Raw genomic sequence first — 19824 nt, 5'->3', positions numbered from 1 at the left:
CTTTTTGGGGCAGCTAGGTGGTGCAGTGGATAGAGCACTGGCCCTGGAGTCAGGTGGACCTGAGTTCAAATCCGGCCTCAGACACTTGACCCTAGCTGTGTGACCCTGGGCAAGTCACTTAACCCCAATTGCCTCCCCCCCAAAAAAACCCCAAGAATATACTTTTTGAGATTTGATTATACGTTGTTTTGTTTGAAAAAGAATCTAGGAAAAACAAAATAAAGATTTATTTGATTTGGCAGTATGTAATGTAATCCAAATTTCTAAATTTTTGTTGAAAAATCAATCAATAACTTCAGAGCAATGATAATCACTCTTTTGCTTTGAAATAGGTGTCCAAAAATTATCAAACCATTTCCTCCAGAGATAACACTGCTAATTTAAGTCCTAAGGAGATGAAAGACAAAAAGACACCATATGTAACAAAATAAAGCAACCCTTTTCATGGCAGTAAAGAATTATAAATAAAGTAAATGGCCATTGGTTTGGGGAATGGATAAAACAGCATGATGGTTCATGAATAATGGATATTACTGTGCTCCTGTGAATGAATGAGATGAATAGAAAATCTTGTAATGATTCGTACAAATTGATGCAAAGTGAAGCCAGAAGAACTGGGAGAAGAATTTTCAATGCCTGCAACAATGTAAATGGAAAGAACAACAACAAAACAAAACTTCATGCATTAAAATTATAATGAGCTAATTTGGACTCAAAGAAAAGAGATATGAGAAAATACTTCTAATTAGGTCTTTGCACACCACAGATACAGAAGAGAGCATATAGCCCTGTCAGACCTTTTCAGTATGTTGATTAATTTTGTCTACTTTTTTGTTGTCCTTTTAAAAAATTCCTTATTATAAAAGATGGGTCTCTAGAAGAGGAGTGGAAGGAGGGATATAGTAGGAAATGTAACTGATAAACCAAAATCTATTGGTACAAATTTATTTTAAATAAAAAGCCATTGGTTGAAAAAAAGAAATTGATGGCCTCACTCTGTTTAGGACTGTGTTGCCCCATGTATTATCCAAATTGATAAATGATTGTCTAAATTTAGTGATTTTTATGAAACTCCTACTACTGTACTACTTAAGGTATTTTAAAATCACTTAAGATTCCTTGAATAATCATTGTAATTTTTATTCTCTTCATTTGGCTCTCTTTGGAGTTCTCCTACATACCCCTTCTTTCAAATCTTTGGTGTGGAAGGGAATTTTTCTCGATACTTTATAGCAGTGGTATAGTGGAAAGGGTATGTGATTTGACATGAGAGGACTTGGATTTAAATTATTTGCTGTCTTTACAATGTTGGACAATTAAGTCATTGAACTGGTAGGCGGTACCTCAGAGTTGTTTTAATTTGTATTTCTTTAATCAAACAGTAATTTGGACCATTCCCTGCCAACCCCCCCCCCCCAGCTATAGATAGCTTTGATTTTTTTTTTTCTTCTGAAAATTGCCTTTGACCATTTATGAATTTGGGAATGGCTCTTAATTTTATAAGTAACTCAGAAATGAAGCTTTTATCGGAGAAACTTGCTGTAAAAATTTTCAGTATTACTTCCTTGTCTATTGTACCTTTTAGCAAAATGTAATTTTCCTGATTGTCTCTTTTAATTGGGTCCGTTTTTGCTTTTGCTTTATCCGAGATCGTGATTGCTATCCCTGTGTTTTTTAACTTCAGCTGAAGTATAATAGATTCTTTTCCAGCCCCTGATCTTATCTCTTTGTGTGTCTTTGTGTGTGATATAATGCAAAACATACTTTCAAGTATGTTTCTTAAAACATATTGTTGAATTCTGGTTTCCAATCCATTTTCCATTTTATGGGTGAGTTTATTGCATTTACATTCACAATTATGATTACTGTTTATTTCCCTTCTTCCTATTTTCTTCTGTTTATCCTTCTCTTACTCTTTTTTCCCTGTACCTCCTCAAAAGTCTATTTTCCTTCTGATCACTGTCTCCCTTATCCACCTGCCCTTTTATCAACCTTCCCCTTTTCTCTCATCTCCTTCCCCTACCCTGTTGGGTAAGATAGATTTCTATACTTATCTGAGTCAGTCTCTCTCTCTCTCTCTCTCTCTCTCTCAGAAATGATAAAGTTCATAGGTATTACATGTATCTTCTTCCCATAGAGCAATGTAAATAGTTTAACTTTTTTGAATCTCTTATGATTTCTCTTTAATGTTTCTTTGATCAATTGTCTAAGTCTATTTTCCAGTGAGATATTTCACATTTTCTTCAATTTTTTTCCATTCTTTTGGTGTTTTTTGATGTCTAATGGAGTCATTAGCTTCCACTTGCCTAATTTTAATTTTAAGGGATTTTCTTCAGTGAGCTTTTGTACCTCTTTTCCATTAGGCCAATTCTGTTTTTTAAGGTATTGTTATTTGTTGTGCTTCTTTTACCAAGCAGTTAATTTTCTTTTCTTAATTTTCTTGCATCACTTTCATTTCTTTTTCCAGGTTTTTCTCTACCAGTCATCTCTTTCTTTAACTCAGGAATTCTTGTTGGACTTTTGTCTAATTAACAGATTTTTTTTCCTTTGAGACTTTGCTCGTAGCTTTTTTCACATTGCTATTGCCTTCTGAGTTTGTGTTTTGGTCTTTTCTGTCACTGTAGTAGCCTTTTATGGTTAAGTTCTTTTTTTTTGTATGCTCATTTTTCCAGTCTATTCCTTGACTTTGTACTTTAAAGGCTTGGAACTTGATCAGGTCCTTTGCTCTTCTGTAGCTGCAAGTGCTAGTGTTCTCTGCCCTGGAACTGCATCCAGGACCCCTGCTCCCTTGTGACCAACCACAAGTGCTCCTCTCCACCCTGGAAATGTGACCCAGAACTATCTATGGGCAATAGGGTTGCCATATAGCACCAGGTTCTGCACTCAGTGTCAGCAAAGGATCCTCTGTAATCTCTTTCTGACCAACTGTCCGGCCCCCTTCCATACTTTCCTTGGGCTGAGAGTTCCCAAAGCCACGGCAGGTCACAGCTGCTTCCAAGACCCACCACTCATGCTGTCCCTGTATGTGTTCTGAACCAGCCCCCACCCAGTGTCACAGACCTTTCCTGCTGACCTCCTAAGTTGTCTTAGACTGGAGAAATGTCTTTCTCTGACCTTTTCTTGTCTCTGCCCCTCCAAAATTTGATTTGAGATGCTATTTTAAAGTTGTTTGGAGGAGAATGTTGGGAGAGTTCAGTTGGATTTCTACCTCTGCCATCTTGCCTCTGTTCTAAAACTTAAGTGCTTTTAAAAAATATTTTAATTTAGGACAGGACACTAAAATGTTTTGTTAGAAATATAGTATTGAATAAATAAAAATAGATAATTATATTAAATTTATCTTTGGATATACATTTGGTGACTTTTTTTCATTAAAGTTCTTGTCTCTTTATTACCACTATGAAAATGTGTTTAACAGAGTTAGCCTATTTTTACCTCCCCCTCACCCCCAATCTCTTCCCTCTTTCACCCTCCCCACATCAGACATTTGATCTGGTTTTAATGAGTTACTCAGTATTTCTAATTCTAGTGACTTCAAGTGTAGATTGGGGTCAAAAAGTCTTAGATACAGATAATCTGTGTTTGTCCTCATTTTCAAACATTCTTAGGTCAACTGGAGTTTAGATATAGAGCATTTTAAGAATATATGAATTGGGGCAGCTAGGTGGTGCAGTGGATAGAGCACCGGCCCTGGAGTCAGGAGTACCTGAGTTCAAATCTGGCCTCAGACACTTAACACTTACTAGCTGTGTGACCTTGGGCAATTCACTTAACCCCAATTGCCTCACTAAAAAAAAAAAAAGAATAAATGAATTGAGTAAAAAACATTTTATTAAATGTTTAATATGTATCAGCACTGTGCTGAATGGTGGAGATACAAATACAGCTAAGTCTTGATTAGTGTGAATCATTGCCTTATTTAAATTCTCACTGTTTGAAATTGTAATTATATGTAAAATTTGGTAATTGATTCTAGCCCAATGGAAATATATAATCAAAAATAAAAATTTTAAAGTTTATCTATTTATCAATATAATACAATAGCAAAATGAAATACATTTCTGATTACATTTTATTACAGAATAGTTATATAAACCACAGCTTAAAAATGAAAAAATTAAATTATCATATCTAAATATAAGCCTACATGAACAATGTGATTAAATGTTTTTATTGTTTAAAATCTTTTAGCAGCATAAATTGAACTATCTTCTTTCTTTACATTTTCATATATAACTCTGGTAGGTGCAGAGAACTTTACCCATATCTCAGTGAATTTACATGCTTGCATCCTCACACTGTGAATCAAGTATAGTTGACTACCGGGGGCATTATCTAAAATTATCAGTGCTTTAAATGTGAGGAGATTGTTATCCTTTGAATATTTTTCCACAACTGGGCTAGAGAACTTGAAAACCACTTTTCAAAACCAGCTTTAATCACTGATGCTTTTTTATTTGACCACCAAAGATCTGGAAATGACAGAGGTTATAACTTCTCAGAGCAGGGAATTTTGAGACTAATAAACAATCATTGGTATTAATTAAAACCCCCCTTCATTACTTCCTAATAGAATGGTTAGGCTATGGTTAGAAACTTTAATTACAGGTTGAGTTTTTTCTTTCTTAGAAATGTAGATTTTTGAAGGTGTCCTTTTCCAGGGTAAGCCTATTTCATCCATGTTAAAAATATGTTGATCAGTCTATATTTATTTTCTTCAAAATATCCAAGTATTTATTTACCTGCTTTCTCATGTGCAATGGCTGTCTCTTTGGTAATTTTAACATTATGTAATTGAACTTAATTTTTAAAGTGATCCAGCCAACTAACTTTTGCAGTAAAAGTTTCATTTCCATTTTCTTTTCTTGCCTTAAATAAACCTAAAGCATAAATAAAGTGAATGACTGCTCTAAGAAGAATGTGTTTTTGCCTGAAATCTTCAGTCCACATGACTTTTTCTTTTATTCTGTCTCTGTGTTTTCTAATTTTCTGTACCATAGAGTCAGGCATCCTGTTTTAGAGTTACTTTTATCACATGCCATTCAATGACATCAAATTTTTGTTCTATTATTATAAGTCTTTTTTCATTGGCAGTATTTTCCTCTAAAGTATTCCTTCTTTTGCCCATTTTGTGAAGGATTTATTAAAAAAAAAAAACACCACAACTGTTGGTAATATGGCGTGCAGTTGTTAACACAATTCTTGGTAACATCATATATAGTAGTACATCATAATCATATTTCAGGATTGGAAAATGCAGTTTGATAATAGAGCAGAGTGTTAAAATCTTTTCCTGCCATACCAGAACGACCTGGTATCATTTTACAATTGGTACTAAATAAAATTTTGCATTATTAGCACTTTACATTAATCTTAATCTAGCTGTGCAAAAGAGAAGAGTTCCTATCTTCAAGGAGCTTATATTCATGAATGGGAGTAGCTCTACATATAAGAAAGTGGCAGCCAGGATGGTGTTACTTTGTTGAGTAGAGCCTTAGTCAGATAGATAAGACAATAATACATCCTTGCTAGTTGGGTGACAATGTATTTTCCAGCAACTTTGAAATGTCCAACATGTCATTTTTCTGTTCCCAAAGTGGGGATGTTTTGCAAAGTCAGATGAAGCTTGTTATTTAATGTGCTGATTGTGTTATAGTCAACACATTCTCTGGATGCTTTGGTTACAATACCACTGGAAAATGCCCAAGACCTGAGCATATTTCAGTTACATGTTTCAGTGTGCACATCTGCAAGTTTTATTTATGAACCATCAGGATATATTATGATTTCTATACTAAAAAGTGCCCAGAACTTTTATACCTTACTCCTTATCTCCAGCTTTCACCATTTATCTTTTTCTTACTCTGTATTTTAAAAATAGAGGAAATGAGCAATGTTAGGGTAAGATGAGAAATCTTGGTTGCCTTTTTGGGGGGGGGGTAGAACCTGTACATTACTGAGAAATTTAATTTTATTTTCTAGTTTTTACATGCTGCAAATAGCCTTTAAGTGATTCCTCAGCATGTCCAGCATGTCATTAAAAAAGGTACTTCATAAGCCCTTAAAATAATCTTTTCCCGTAAAAAAATTAGAAACACAATATGAAATGTGAATTTATTGAAAATAAAATCCTGGATACTTATAGGAGGAAAGGATAACTATGCTAATAGGTATTCATAAGCCCTAAAAATTGAATGGATTTGATAAAAAAACAAACAAGTTACCAAAAATAAAATGCATAAGTATTTATAGCATTCCTTTTAATCTATCTAAATCTGTGTAAGCATTGTGCCACTTTTAGATTTGGAAGGTTTATTTCCATTGCATTTATTTACATTTGCAATGGGGTTGTTAAAAGCCATCTGCATGCTTATAGTTTGTGTGGGTTTAGTTTTCTTTACACTTTTTCATTCCTTACTATACATGCCAGTTTACAGAAAGAAATTCTACCTTTAATTGGTGTATAATAACAGTATGAGAGTATTGAAATGTTGTGGAATAGGTATAAATATATTATAGCATAGTTCTAAGCATTTTATAGGGAAATGTACATGTGGTTGTAAAGCTTTAATAAAATTTGAGGTTTTAGAGACGCTGGTTATGTTTTCATTAGACATGCTGGTGAAGATCTCGCTACTTTGTAACTTGTTTGGTTAGTAACAGGTTGGGAATGAAGTGGGTGGCAACCTGATAAATAAAAAAAAAGAATGGGTGAGTCACAAGTTGGTTTTTTCCCCAGCTTGTACCTGGTTAAAGAAGTTCAGGAAATAGTTGATTATACTCTCAAAAAAGGAAGAAAAAGTTAGAATTTTAAAAGATTAAGGGATTTTATTTTTATATAATTTTTGAAAATTCTTTTTTATTAACTTGACAAACATCAACAGGTGTCCATATTCAAAGAAGAGAAAAAGGATTGTGTATGAAACCAGAGATTTCTATTATGTACAAGTTTTTGAAAAACGAACCTGATAGATTTAAAATGGTTGTTTTAAAACTGCCTTAACTGGGACAGCTAGGTGGCACAGTGGATAGAGCACTGGTCCTAGAGTCAGAGTACCTGAGTTCAAATCCGACCTCAGACGATTGACACTTACTAGCTGTGTGACCCTGGGCAAGTCACTTAACCCCAATTGCCTCACCAAAACCAAAACAAAAAACAACAAAAAACTGCCTTGACTGTATTTCTTTTTGATCCTGCTTTCTTCTTTGTGTGTGTGTGTGTGTGGTTTTTTTTTTGGCTGGGCAATGAGGGTTAAGTGACTTGCCCAGGGTCACACAGCTAGCAAGTGTCAATGTCTGAGACTGGATTTGGACTCAGGTTCCTCTGAATCCAAGGCTGGTGCTCTATCCACTTTGCCACCTAGCTGCCCCCCCCCCCCTTTTAATGTTTCATTGAAACTTTTCTCTGTCCTCTGTTTTTCCTATAACATCCCCTCCATTATACATACATACATATATACATATATATATACATATATATACATACATAAAAAATTGTCCTCCCTTATAACAAGTCCAGTCAAACAAAAAAAAAAATCCACAGATGGTTTCTGTCTATAATGTATGTCTCATCGTGCACTTGTAGTCCATCACTTTCCTTCTCAAGAGATGAGAAATATGACTCATTATCTGTGTTTTGGAATCACAGTTTTTCTTGTATTGATCAGAGTTCTGTTTTTCCTTTATAATGCTTTTGTATAAATTGTTCTAGTTCTGCTGATTTCACAACTTGTATCAATTTATACAAGTCTTGTCAGGTTTCTCTGTATCCATCTCTTAGATCTTTTTATCCCTATGTTTCTGTGGTACAAGGATGTTTCATTTATGTACCATAAATTGTTCAGTTGTCCAATTGATGGGTATTCCCTTTGTTTCTAGGTTTCTGTTGAAACAAAATGATGCCATACATCTTTTTGTACATATGGGTCCTTTCCCTCTTTTCTCTATGTACTGTATGTATAGTAGTGGCCTAGCTGGGTATGAATAGTTAGTAGTGATTTTGGGGGTATAATTCCAAATTATTTTCCCAGGACTTTTGGACCAGTTCATAACTCTAGCTAGAGTATATTAGTGTGCCTGTTACCCCACATACCTTCTGATAATTTTCATTTTCTTTTTTTGTTTTGTTTTGTTTGTTATTTTGCAAATATGATGGATGTGAGGTGGATCCTCAGAGTTATTTTAATGTATATTCTTCTCACTAGTGATTTGGAAGATTTAAAACAATTTTGTGGCTATCTTTTGTTTTTATATAATCTAACTTTCCTCCTTCCAGAGAATCCTTCCATATAACAACAAAAAATCAATGAAAAAAAAGAAGAGGGGAAAAAAACCTAATTAGCAAAACTGCTTAATACATTAAAAAAGGAAAACATGCAGTGCTCCACATCTGTGGACCTCCCACTTTAGCAAAGAAGTGAAGGGAGATGTCTTCTCATATCTCTTTGAGGCTATGCTTGTCCTTTGTAATTTTGCAACATTTATTTTCAGTTGTTTTGTGGTTCTTTTTATTTACATTGTGTCAGTGTATATTGTCTTGTTGGCTCTATTTTGTATCAGTTTGTGTAAGTCTTTCCATGCTTCTCTGTATCGATCATACTCATTATTTTACATTCCATTCATGTACCATAATTTCTTTAGCTGTTCTCCCAGTCAATGGACATTGATTTTGTTTCTCTGCCATTCTATTCTATTTATAATTTGCTCTCCTCCATCCATACACTTTAAGGTCCAGCAATACTGGCCTTCTTGCTTTTTCTCCCACAGAATTTTCCATCTCTGGTGATACATTTGCACTGGCTGGCTGTCCCCCATCCCTGGAATGCTCTTCTTCTAATGAAAGGGGAATGACCATTCCTGACCTATTTAAATAAATGATCTCTAACTCCTTTGGCACTTAGCCTGTGTTTTACAGGCTATGTTGTTAGTTATTTGCTTATGTTTACATTTTGTTTTCTAACTAGTTTTTAAGTTGCCTCCTAACCTTTCTGGTTATTTTCAAGAAGAGATCAAATTCCCACCTTTGGCTAGAGGCTTTTTCTGTGGCCATGAAAAGGAGAGGTCACAGCAAACAATAAAATAAAGAATTCTGTTAGGGAATACTTTGTATAGCTAAATTCTTTTAATGAATTAGAGAAATGATGAAGGTAATAGATGGTTCTTGACAAATATATAAATTCAAATGCAATGAATAGTTTTAGTAGAATTTAAATTGGTAGATCTAAGAGGAAGAGGTAAGATTTGTAGTTAAAGAATTCCTCTTCTTCCACTCTGAGTCCTCTCCCTCCCCCCAAAATTCCCAAACACTTTCTGGGTTAATTCAATTTTTGGTTATATTGACTGTTTTATTAATGTTCAGGTTGACAGTTTAATACATGTGACACATGGTATGTATGCATTTAATACATTTTATAGATTGACAGAATTGAAAGAAAGACCTTTAGCCTGGAGAAGATTAGACTTATGGGGCACATTATTGTCTCATTTGTGTATTTGAAGGCTCATCTTGTGGAAGAAGGATGCTTGCTAATAATTGGTCTTGACTTCACAGCACAAAACAGCATAGTGTTGGGACCAAGGTTCTGATCCTGACTTTACTACTCAATATCTGTATGACCTTGGATGAGTCCCCTAAACTTCTGAGTTTCCTCATCTGGAAGATGAGGGTAGTCAGATTAATAACAACACAACAACAACAATAAGCATTTATGGAGATGGTATAATGAATAGAATGCTGGAGTCAGGAAACCCTGAGTTCAAATTCAGATTGAGATACTCGCTATGTGACTCTCCCTTCCTTACACTTTCAGTGCCTCCCACACACTTCATATGTCTTTAACCTACCTAGTTGCTTGGCTGTTGTCTCTCTCATTAGAATGTGAGTTCTCTGAGGTCAGGGACTAAGTTTTTGCCTTCCTTTGTAATCCCCAGTAGCATAATGCTCAGCAGAGAGCAAGTTCTTGATAATGTTTGTTAACCCAGGTTAATTTTTTAGAGTAGTCCAAGAATAGCTAGTTTCTGTATTTTATAGTTTATTCATGATTCCAGAGAAAAATCACAATATTCTTTAGGTAAATGCATTTTAAAAATTTAAGACCAATTTCCTTGATGATTATAGGTGTAGAAGTACAAAATAAAATTTAGGCAATGGAATATCTAATATAGCTTCATTAAGTAAGCTTTAAACTAGTTATGCAAGACTATATTTCAGTATCAGAAAAGTTATCAACTTAAAATACTCTATTACTGCTTTCCGGAAATCTTTTACAAAATCCAACATTCATTCATGATGAACACATGAAATACAATAGGGGAATTTTCCAGTAACACAATTTAAAATATGTCTTAAAGTAAAAGTCAAACATAATAGGCAAAGAAGAAACAATAGAGACATTTTCACTAATCATAGGTACAAAACCTAGTATACAAGTTTATAGGAATATCATGTTTCAACACTTTTATTTGAATAATATTAGAAATTGCAGCAATTGCAGAAAGAGGAAAAGATATTATTATTAATTAACATTTAAAATGAAGTGTTAAAAATGTATACCTTTGTAGGTGATATAATAGATGACATAATATCTAGAAAACATAGGTGTGTCAACCAGAAAGTTAATGGAGACAACAAATTAGTTCAGTAAGGTTGCAGGATACAGAATTACCCAATAAAAATAATTTGCGTTCTTACTTAGTAATAATAAATGTAAGGAAAATATCATAAAAAGGGAACTCATTTAAATAAGAAATCATAAAATAATAGGGAATTAGCCTAAATATGAAATATAAGACTTATATAAGTACAACTCTGAATAATAATTACTTAAGGGAAGACATAAGTCTAAAGACACTCAGTATTCATGAACAGACCAAATTAATATAATAAAAATAAGACTTTTGATTTTTATATTTTAATGCAATATCAGCCAAAATGACAGGATTTCTTCATGGAATTGGATTAAATTTTAAGCAAATTTATATGGGAGAACAAGTGGGTGTGAACATTGAGTGACTTACTGGGGGGAAAAAAAGTAAAAATACACAAAACTAATGAAAGTGAGCTTATATTCCCCAACTTTAAAATATGTTATAAGCTAATTATCAAAACTATCTGGAACCGGGCAAAAAGAAAGAAATCAATGGAATAGAATAGAGATATTAATCACACAAATATATGCAGAAGATTAGTGTTTGATAAATGTAGAGCTAATGAAAACCTGGGGAAAGGATTTATTATTGAACAAATATACTTGAAAAAACTTGATTATCAATTTAGTAGGAAGTAGATTTAGAGGCACATCTCATATCATCTAGTACAATAAATTCTAGCTGAATAATAGATGTAAACATAAAATATAAAAAAGTAGTAAGAAAATGAAATGAGCTTTTAATCTACTATGGTAGGGAAATGGCTTTCTGTTATAGAGGAAGTATAATGAACAAGATGGATGTGTTTTATTGTATCAAAGCAATTCTTTACAACAGAAAACAATGTGATCAAAATAAAAAATATAAGAAATTGAGAAAAATATTTCTGATACTTGGACCTGTGACTTCCTAGGTGACTAAGGCACTCTCTCTACCATTGCAGATTAGTACCTGCTCTATAGCTTATTCTTAAAGTGTTTCCCAGGGCCCTCACAAGTGTAGGCCTAGGTGACACAGTCAGTGTGTCTTTGGCAGGATTCAAATCTAGGTTTTTCTGATTCTGAGCTCATCTCTATCGTGCTGTTCTTCCTTTCTTGTGACAGATTAAAAACTTGGTATCTAAAATATATAAGAAACTCTTAAAAGTTTACAAAGGTATCTTCTATTGGACAGTAGATAAGTGGTTAAACAATGTAAACATTTTTCAAGTTTGGAAACACAAATGATTACTAGTCATTTACTAATGAATGACTATATTAATAGAAAAAGAAAGAGAATATAAACAACTCAGAAAAAGAAATTGCAACAGTCCATAAATTAACATCCAAAGGAAAAAACTGTGGGACTAGGTGACTTCACAAGTGAATTCTATCAAAAATTCAAAGTATAATTCTAATTATACAAATTGTTGGTTTAAAAAAAAACACAAAAGAAGGGATCCTTCCCAGTTTTTCTTATATAATACAAATAAATGGTATCAATACTTAAACCAAGGCTAGTCAAATCAGAGAAAACTACAGACCAATCTATATAACTAATAAACCCAATAAACATTGATTGAAAAATTTAAAATAAAATATTAGCAAAGTGGCTTCAGCAGTATATCATAGAGATTATATACTATGACCAGATTGGATTTATACTTGGAATGTATAGGGTTGGTGTTAATAGAAAAGCAATAAAAGAACAACAAAAGATTTTGACAACTATGTGTCAGTAATTTCTCTTAAAACATCAGAAAATAAAGGAACATGGGCCTTTCCTTGGCATGGTAAATAGTACATATATAAAACTAAGATCCAGCATTATTTATAGTGGGAATAGAGTCCTTTCCATTAAGATCAGGGGAGAAGCAGGGATGGTTTTGGTTATTGTCACCAGTGTTATTTAATGTAGTCCTAACCCAAGACATGTTTCTACTGCTTTATCTTCCTGGAACTTCCTCAGTACTTGGGGCATCTTCACCCTAGAGCACCAACCATCCTTACAACCTTATCTCCCTGGAATAATGCTCCATAAGGCCCACACCCTTTTCACATTTGTGAGTTCCTCCTGGGGCCCCTATTTTGTAGTGGGCCCAGGCTGGTCAGCCTTTATTCTTGTCTTGCTCCTGACTTTGGGAATTTCAGAGCCATACTGAGGTGCCTCCCCCTACCCTCAACCTTTCATTTCTCTCCCTTCCTCCTCCCTTTTTGAGGGCAGATACTGTCTTTCTTTTTTGTTTGTATTTGTATTCCCAGCAAATCAATCTATGTAAATTATGAATATTTCTATGTATTATAAATAAAACTCAGCAGGGAGAGAGAAAAATTTCATTTAAAATAATTACAAGATGTACAAAATAACAGGATATAAGTAGGAATTGTATGAATACAACTCTAAAAAACTTTTTAGAAATTGACCTAAATAATTGAAGAAATTAATTGCTCATGGTTAGGTTGAGCCAATCTAGTAAAAATGACACTAGTCCTTTTATTACTTATTGAATTCTTTGACAATAAAACTACCAAAGGATTACTTTTTAGAGATAGAAAAATGGTAAACTTCATCTAGAGAAGCAAAAAGTCAGGAATCTTAAGGGAATTAATAAAAAGGCCAGGAGTGGGGGGCAAGGAAGGGAACATAGCATATCAGACTGTATAGTACAAAACAATAATCATCAAAATAAGTTGGTACTGGTTAAAAAGAAGTAGGTCAATCAGTGAAACAGATTATGTGTACAACATACAGAAACAAACTTTGTAATTTGGTATGTGATATACCCAAAGACCTCATCTACTGGGCTAAGGACTCGTTATTTGACAAAAACTGGGAAAACTCAGCAGTAGTCTGGCAGAAATTAGGTTAGATCAGTACCTCACACCTTCTATCAAGATAGGCTCTAAATGGTTCAAGACCTAAATATAAAAGGTCACATCATAAAGAAATAAAAATAATAAGGAAGACTTTCAGATCTATGGATAGGGAAGAGTTCATGGCCAAACAATCCCAGAGGATCACAGAAAATAAAATGGGCAATTTTGATTATATAAATTGAAAACATTTTTGCTCAAATGAAAAAAAATTATGGCAACAAATTTCTTTGAAAAAGGTCCCATTTCCAAGATATACAAGGAAGTAATTAAACTCTATAAAATTTAGAGCCATTCACCAGTTAAAGGATATGAATAGGCAGTTCTCAAGAAAGAAAGAAATCCAAGAAGAAATCCAAGCTATATATAGCAATATGAAGAAATATTCCAAATCACTAATAATTAGATACGTGAAAATTAAAACCACTCTGCAGGACTATCTCACGCTATTGGATTGGTAAAGTGGACCAAAAAGGAGGATAGCAAAGGTTGTAGGGCCTGTGGGAAAACAGGCACATTGATGCACAATGTTAGTGGATCAGTGAATTGGAACTGCACTCCCCAAATTACCAAACTTTGTGTGATCTTTGTCCTAGTAATACCAGCACTAGGGCTGTACCACAGAGAGATCAAAGAAAGAGGTGAAGGTCCTTTATGTATCAAAATATTTGTGGCAGCATTTTATGTAGTGGGAAAGAACTGATGGAAGTGCCCATCAATTGGGAAATAGCTGAACAAATTACAGTATATAAATCTAATGGAATAATATTGTGCTATTAGAAAGGAAGAGATGGTTTCAGAGAGACCTAGAAAGACTTGTATGAACTGTTGTAGAGTGAAGTGAGCAGAACCAAGAGAACAGTTTTTATTATAAAATCAATATGTTAAAAACTAACATCTCAGAAAGACTTAAAAACTATGATCAATGGTCGACCATGGTTTTAGAGGACAAGTGATGAAGAATGCTGCCCCACCTCATAACACCGAGATGATGGACTAATATGTAGAATGGGACACATTTTTTGGAAGTAGCTAATGTGGGAATTTGTTGTTTTGGTTGACTATACTTCTTTTAAATCTCATGGAAGGGAGAGAAAATAAATACTTGATAATTGAAAAAAATGATGACTAGAGATACAAATTCAAATAGTATTGAGGTAGCCTAATAATTAAGCAATGAAATATAATCTTTAAATTTGTAGAAAAACAGGTGGTTTTCATTGCTGATGAAATTATAATTTTGCACTGTCTTTTTTTGAAAAGCAATCTGAGCACTACATAATAAAATTACAAATATTCTCTTTGACCAACTGATTCCATTGTTGATAATATACCCTGAAAGGGTTAACAAATAAAGGTGTTATATAAAAAAATAACTATTTGTTGGAGATTATGTGTACTTTCAAAATAGTTGGCTGTGTTTTGGTTTAAACTTGTGATTTCATTAGTGTAGGAAATTCCTTTCTGAATTTCAGGAACTTCAAAGAACAGGACTGTGATATCCAGGAAATTATAAAAAGGAAAAGGTGGTCTGGCCATAGGATCAGGATGAGGGAAGACAAGTGATCAGTTAGAGTGTTCTGCTTGTATACTTGTGGAAATCAGAGTAGAGAGAGTGTGAGGAAGACCTTCAGCCCTGAGAGTGGAAACTAATGACGACACATGGACTAGAGTCATACAAATGGGCAGGCATGGGTGGATTTTAATTTGTATTGTTGGGAGAAAATGTCCAGATTGATAAGAACATAGATCCATATGAAATTTTTGAGGGAATTCCTGGTTTGTAAACAATCTCCAATGCTGCAGATTGGCAGTAATACGCAATTTCTAGTCTTAGAGAGTTTCCTGGGAATCCTGAGCCCAAATGTTGACTTGTCCATGGTCACATAGTATATATCCAAAGAAACTAGAATAAAGCTCTTCCTGATGTCAAAATTGGCCTTCTCTTCCCACTGCTATGATGCAAAAAACTGGAAGCAACCTAAATATACAAGTAATGAGGAAATAAATTTTAAATATTTAAATAAATTTTAATATTTTCATGTATTTAAATAAATCATGACATTTTCATGTAATTAAATACACTTACATAAGGGAATCAGGAAAGTCGTATGAAATAAGGCAAAGTGAAAAAAAAGCAGAACCAAAAGTACAGAATATAAGACTGGGATAGAATATGGGAATGGACAAAATATCCTTGATACAGACCTGGAGAGAATAACAGAAAAGTTAAGATTTTATGCATTTAAATTAACTTATTTAAAGCTAGTCAAAAAGAAAGTGTAATAGGATGTATTTTTTCCATTCAATTTTATTTTCAGTTTTGAATTCACCTCTTGCCCTTCTCCCACTCATTAAGAAAGCAAGAACAAAACCCATGTAATAGGATGTCTTATTGTTGAATATTTTAAATAATCAGTCTAAAGTTTAAAAATAAATTTGTTGTTTCTTAGACCCAGTTTATGTTCATTTTTCACCATGTCAACACCTTCCATCTTTATATCCTGAAAAGGTATTCATATCATATAAGTTATAAGCATCCATCAATAAACCTTTGGCTTCTTTTGTTTTTTAATCATGAACAGTATTTTTTGTCATCCTTTTCTCCATGATTATGTTGAAGTTAGCGATTATTCATGTATTTATTAACTTGGCTTGGAGGATGTGGCTAAGTGCTTTGTAAAATTTCTCCTTGGCAACTAATTTTGCTCTTTTAGCTGCAATTATCTACAAGGCTTAATGCCCTTTTTTTCCTTTGCTCATCTTGAACCCTGAAAGAAATATGACCATGTGTTCTGTGAAATGATACTTGTTGCCTTTGTGTGCATGAGGAAACTTCCAACTTCTTGATTTGCTTCTCTAAGGATCGACTGAGCTGTCCTTCCTGTTTGGCTGCAACTTAATGTCTGCTGGTTTCATTTATAGTGAAAATATCAATATAATGTAGTTGGATTGTTTCTTCCAGTAATACGTTAACCCATTTTTAGTTAGGGAAACATCTCATTTAATTGTTTATTGACTCTGAAAACAGAATTTGTTTCTGTCAGTCCTTTATCACTGTAGAAGTAGAATGGGTCTGTTTTATAATTTTTTTTTGTTTCATGTTTACCCCCAAAGAATTCATTATTAGTGAGTGGCCAGTCTAGTAGTGATGAACCTCTTTATACTTAGCTATGCTTTCCTTCAGAAAGTTGGCCTAGGCTATTGACAGCTTTTCTAAAATTTCTAGAACCTGCCAGAATCTGTACTCTTTGTCATCTTCACAGTCCCAGGATTGCCTCTATTTTATATTGAGGTGTTAGTAAGATTCTTGCATAGGCACTGCAAAATCATGGGAAAAAAGAGCCTTTCTTATTTTTACAAATGGCTGTGTTTATCAAAGCATTTTATTTATATCCATAGTAAAACCAAGCAAGAAAACTTATTGAGTTGTAGAAAACCATATTATAGGCTAGTGGTCTCTAGAGTTGGGACTGGGGCTCCCTGGGATGTCAGGGCCATCACTTGAGGGGATTTGGGGCTTGATCCCAAGGAGCATATGTGATTAACCAACTGGAAAAATGGGAAGACACAAACACATCTACCCATATCTCTTCCCAATACTTTTTATCTTTTCTTCCTTCTCCTGTGTAAGCTCCTTGGTTGCCCTTTTGCAGCTAGATGACTCAACAGATTGAGTTGGGCCAGTAATCAGGAAAATGAGTTGAAATTTGGCCTTAGACACTTACTAGCAGTGTGACCCTGAGTAAGTCATGTAACTGCTATCTGCTTTGGTTTCCTCAATTGTAAAATAGGGATAATAGCCTCTACCTAATAGGATTATTGTGATGATAAAATGAGATCTTTGTAAAGAATGTAACATAGTGGCACATAGTGGGCACTTAATAAATGCTTGTTTCTTTCCCTGTTTCCCCCATGGCATCTGCTTTTTTTTTTTTCTTTTTAAACCAATAGGAGATGGACTTGATAAAAATTCTTCCCCCATCCCCTGACTCCGAGATCATTTTCTCGAGTGGCTCTGAGTTTGGCGGTAGGGACCAGTGAATAAGAGCTCTACCTTCTCTCTTTTCATTTTGGGTGGGACTTAGTGAGTCACACAGGATAAGTGTGGATTTGGATTGGGATTGGAGCTCAGATTTCATTATCTTTTCCCTCAAACCTATCCATCTTCCCGACACTCCTTTCTTTTACTGTCAATGCTTCAGTCACGCAGGTATTCATCACCTCAGTGTGATACTTAGTTTTCTTCTAGCCGGTTGCCATACTTGTAATTTCTCTCTTCATAGTATCTCTTGAATCCAGCTTCTACTCCTCACATAGCTATTACCCTAGCTCAGGTTCTCATCATTTTCCCTCAACTATTGTAATAGCCTCCTAATTAATTGAGCTCCCTGTTTCAAGTCTTTCCTTTCTCCCATTCATTCTGTACACAGATTTCCTAAACTGATTTCTAAAAGTGAAGATTTGACCATGTCATCTCACTCCTTCCATTGACTCCCTATTGACTCTAGAATCAAGAGTATTCGATTTTTATTTTATTTTAATTCATCTTTTGAAAATTTATTTTGCTTAAATTTAAAAATGTAGCTAATTACTAGTACAGCAACACACAATATAATACCTAAATAAATAAATGTACACATTGAGGATGTGTGCTTAAATTTTTTGGTTTTTACATTTGGGGCATATGATTAAAAAAGGTAGAAAAGACTTGGCCTTGACTATTATCAGTGTCTCCTTACAAGTCTTCTTGCCGTTAGCCTCTCCCCTTGTCAATCTATCCTTCATATAATCATAGTCATTTCCATAATGTGGGTGCTTGGCTGTTTTTCTAATCAAAAATGTTTGGCTGTTTTGTTGTCTGTAGGATAAAATTCTCTTTGGCCCAGAATATAAAACCTTCTATAATTTGACTCCAAAATATTTTTCATCCTTCTTTCAACTCTTGTGCTCCAGAACTTGACTTATAATGGTTGTTTTAGGTCCTGCCATCTCTTGAATCTCTGCATTAGTTCAGACGATTCCCCACCCCCCTCCTTTTTTTTTTGTGGGGCAGTTGGGGTTAAGTGACTTGCCCAGGGTCACACAGCTAGTAAGTGTCAAGTGTCTGAGGCTGCATTTGAGCTCAGGTCCTCCTGACTCCAGGGCTGGTGCTCTATCCACTGCACCACCTAGTTGCCCCCAGATGATCCCTTTGCTGCTAATGCACTTTTATTGTATTCCAGTTGATGTTCCTTTTTAGGTCCCATCTCAGGTGCCAGCTCTTCCTGGTCTTCTCCAGCTGAAAGTGATTTTTTTGGTCTAAATATTTCTTAGAGACATTTGACTTGACTGCTCATTTGTCCTTATTTGTGTATGTGTAACACTCTTTTTTTTTTTTTTTTTGGTATGTTTGTTTGTTTTGTGGGGCAATGAGGGTTAAGTGATTTGCCCAGGGTCACACAGGTAGTATGAGTCCCGTTTCTGAGGCCAGATTTGAACTTGGGTCCTCCTGAATCCAAGTCTGGTGCTTTATCTACTGTGCCACCTAGCTGCCCCTATGTCTTCTGATATTCTAAATACTTATGTTGCAGGTGTAACTGAACTCTTTAATGAAATAATGTAATGCTCTTGTAAAATTGATGTTTTATATTATTTCTGCATTGAGTATTTAGATGGGCTGGGTATTATAATGATTTCATTATACAAAAATTCTAGATTGGTGAATAGTAGGATATCAATGCCAGTAAAGAATGTTACGTCCAATCTTTATATGAATGTTCGAATGATAAGTTACAGTTAAATATTTTATAGAATCATCTTCTAATTAGCAGATTTTGCACCTAGAATCTATAATTAGCTGCATATACATGCATTTCCTATGGATATTGGATAAATATTTAAAGAATTTTACAGGAAATAAAATAAGTATGGAACAATACAAAGGAAATAGGTGAAAAAAATACAAAGGAAATAGGTGAAAAGAGAGAAGAATTATTTGGTGTAAGGTCTACATTGGTAGAAGAAGGGCCTTACTAGGAGCTCCTTGCACTGATGAAGTTCTAGATCTTGTTATACCACCCCTTCTTCTCTAATCTTGTTGGGTAAAAAGTAAAGCTTCAGTTTGGTGGGCAGCTAGGTGGTGCAGTGAATAAAGCACCGGCCCTGGATTCAGTAGGACCTGAGTTCTAATGTGATCTCAGACACTTGACACTTACTAGCTGTGTGACCCTGGGCAAGTCACTTAACCCTCATTGCCCCGCCAAAAAAAAAGGGGAAGGGAAAAACATTTAGAACCACTCTAGGAATGCTCAAGACATCCAGTTCGTCTCCTTTGGAGACATTT

General features: G+C 34.4%; 1 protein-coding gene across 7 annotated transcripts in view; it reads left to right on the top strand.

Moving 5' to 3' along the window:
* The window catches only part of HIPK3 (homeodomain interacting protein kinase 3), a 97978-nt gene that overhangs the window by 15432 nt on the left and 62722 nt on the right, over positions 1-19824 (top strand). The window lies entirely within an intron of this gene.

This window comes from Dromiciops gliroides, chromosome 6 (assembly GCF_019393635.1).
Source record: "Dromiciops gliroides isolate mDroGli1 chromosome 6, mDroGli1.pri, whole genome shotgun sequence".
In the NCBI taxonomy this organism is placed as follows: domain Eukaryota; kingdom Metazoa; phylum Chordata; class Mammalia; order Microbiotheria; family Microbiotheriidae; genus Dromiciops; species Dromiciops gliroides.
This window is presented reverse-complemented; position numbering and strand designations above follow the sequence as displayed.